Source organism: Callithrix jacchus, chromosome X (assembly GCF_049354715.1).
Source record: "Callithrix jacchus isolate 240 chromosome X, calJac240_pri, whole genome shotgun sequence".
Lineage (NCBI taxonomy): Eukaryota > Metazoa > Chordata > Mammalia > Primates > Cebidae > Callithrix > Callithrix jacchus.
The window spans coordinates 118,784,369-118,787,789 of NC_133524.1; positions in this window are offsets into that span (position 1 = coordinate 118,784,369).

Genomic DNA, 3,421 nt, shown 5'->3' on the forward strand with positions numbered 1-3,421 from the left:
GAATGACACAATGGACTTTAGGAACTTGGGGGGAAGAGTGGGAGGGGGTGAGGGATAAAAAAGACTAAAAACATGGTGTGGTGTATAGTGCTTGGGTGATGAGTGCACCACAGTCTCACAAATCACCACTAAAGAACTTACTCATGTAACCAAATACCACTTGAACCCCAACAATGCATGGAAAAAAAAATCACAAAAAAATCCTATTATCTGCAAAGAGGGATAGTTTAATTTCTTCTCTTCCCACCTGGATGCCTTTTGTTTCTTCTTCTTCCATGATTGCTCTCCCTAGGATTTCCTGTACTATGTTGAATAGGAGTGGCAAGAGAGGGCATCCTTGTCTTGTTCCAGTTTTCAAGGGTAATGTTTACAGCACTTGCTGATTCAGTATGCTGTTGCCTGTGGGTTTGTCATAGATGGCTCTTATTTTGAAGTACCTTCCTTCAATGCCTTGTTTGTTGAGGGTTTTGAACATGAAGTGATGTTGAATTTTATCAAAAGCCTTTTCTGCATCTATTGTGATGATCGTGTGGTTCTTGTTTCTAGTTCTGTTTATATGGTGAATAACATTTATTTGTTTGCCTATGTTGAACCAACCTTGCATCCCAGGCATAAGCCTACTCAATCGCTGTGGATTAGCTTTTGATACACTGCTGGATTCTGCTTGCTAGTATTTTATTGAGGATTTTTGCCTCTATGTTAATCAAGGACATTTGTCTAAACTTTTCTTTTTTAGTTGTGCCTCTGCCAGGTTTTGGTGTCAAGATCATGATGGCCACATAGAATGAGTTAGGGAGGATTCTCTGCTTCTCAATTTTTTGGAATAGCTTCAGTAGGAATCATCCCACCTTTTCTTTATACATCTGGAAGAATGTTGGTGTGAATCCATCTAGTCCTGGTCTTTTTCTGGTTGATTGGGTTTTTTTTTTAATTTATTTCACTTACTTAAAAAATAATTTATTATACTTTAAGTTCCGGGGTACATGTGTAGATCGTGCAGGTTTGCTACATAGATATACGCATGCCATGGTGGTGGTTTGCTGCATCCACTGCCCCGCCATCTACATTAGGCATTTCTCCTAATGCCATACCTCCCTAATCCCCCACCCCCTGCTATTCCTCCCCTAGCCCCCACCCCCCAGGCCCCAGTGTGTGATGTTCCCCTCCCTGTTTCCATGTGTTCTCATTGTTCAAATCCCACAGTAACGGGATTGCTGGGTCAAATGGCATTTCTATTTCTAGATCCTTGAGGAATCACCACACTGTCTTCCACAATGGTTGAGTTAATTTACACTCCCACCAACACTGTAAAAACGTTCCTTTCTCCACATCCTTTCCAGCATCTATTGTCTCCTGATTTTTTAATGATCACCATTCTAACTGGCATGAGGTGGTATCTCGAGGTGGTTTTGATTTGCATTTCTCTAATGACCAATGATGATGACCTTTTTTCATATATTTGTTGGCTGCATAAATGTCTTCTTTGAAAAGTGTCTGTTCCAAAATGATTGGGTTTTTATCACTGATTCAATTTCATGACTCATTATTGGTCTGTTCAGGGATTCAATTTCTCTCTGGTTCAATCTTGGGATGTTGTATGTTCCTAGGAATTTATTCATTTCTTCTAAGTTTTATAGCTTGTATGTATAGAGGTGTTCATATTAGTCCCTGAGGGTTTTTTTTTTTTTTGTATTTCTGTGGGGTCAGTGACAATATCCCCTTTGTCATTTCTGATTGATTGTGCTTATTTGGATCTTCTTTTTCTTTATTAGTCTAGCTAGCAGTCCACCTATCTCATTAATACATTCAAAATCCAACCTCCTGAATTTGTTGCTCTTTTGTATAGATGTTCGCATCTCAATTTCCTTCAGTTGAGCTTTCATGTTGGTAATTTTTTGTCTTCTGCAAGATTTAGAGTTTATTTGCTTTCATTTCTCTAGTTCATTTAGTTCTGATGTCATGCTGTTCATTTGAGATCTTTCTAACTTTTTGCTGTGGATGTTTGTTACTATAAACTTCTCTTAGCACTACTTTAGCCGCATCTCAGAGATTCTAGTATGTCATATACCTTTGCTCTCATTAGTTTCAAAGAATTTCTTGATTTCTGCTTTAGTTCCATTCTTTACCCAGAAGTCATTCAGAAGCAGGTTAATTTCCATGTACTGGTATGGATATGAGCAATTTTCTTAGTATTCATTTCTATTTTTATTGCACTGTGGTTGGAGAGTGTGATTGATATCATTTTGGTTTTTTAAAATGTGTTGAAGATTGTTTTATGCCCAATTGTGTGGTCAATTTTAGAGTATGTGCCATATGCAGGTGAGAAGAATGTATGTTCTGTTGTTTTCAGGTGGAAATTTCTATAGATGTCTATTTGGTCCATTTGGTCAAGTGTCAAGTTCAGGTTCGAAATATCTTTGTTAGTTGTCTACCTCGATAATCTCTAATGCTGTCTACATTTTGATATATCTCTAAAAAGAATATTATTCATTCTTTTAAAATAGTATCTCAAAGATGAATGTGGAAATTCATCAAATAGTTTTAGTGAAAAGCAGGTACTTGAGAAAATTGTGTTCTCATGGCTGATTTGTAAGGAATGTTGGGCAAGTGCATGTACTTAGATCCCAATTTTATGATAAATGCATGAAAATTGGTGGAAGGAAATACACACAAAAAGTAAATGTGCTATTCCTAGATCTTAGTATTGAGTAATTTTTTTATTTTAATTAGGCTTTCAACATTTGAAAAATGTTGACAAAGAAACATGTTTTACAATGAAGACAACATTATTTTTAATACAAATGATACATTTCTAGGAGAAAATACTTTGCAATAGTTAAATAAAAAAACAAAAGACTTCTACTTGTGGCTACTATGGAGTAGTTTATAGCTGACCAATTTTCTATACTTGAACAACTAGAAAAGTTGGATTTTAGAAAGAGTATGTTTAATTGCTTAATTGGTAAAGGGTTTTCTTTCAAGTGATGAAAATATCTTGAAAATAATAATGATTACACATTATGAATATATTAATGCCACTAAATTGTTCATTTTAAAAGTTATTCTTATGTTGTGTGAAGTTCATCTCCATTTAAAAAATCTGTTTGAAGGCATCAGAGAGTTACCAAACAATGAAGAATTGAGGGGCAAAGATCCCAGAGCAAAGAGAAGCTCATTAGGGTAAACCTACCATTCTATGTTTCTGTGCCCCTTGAAGCACTTATTAATTCATTGGAGGGCTGGTCCCTAGGGCCAAGAAGATGAACAGAAAAAGCCTTCTAAGAGAGAGAGAGAGAAGCGAAATATAGATCACTGCAGTATCATGGTACTGAGAAGATTCAGAAAAAAAGTTTAAAAACTGGAGTTCAGAGCCTGCCAAGGAAAATAGGCTATAATAAACATCTCAGTACTTTACTTGGGA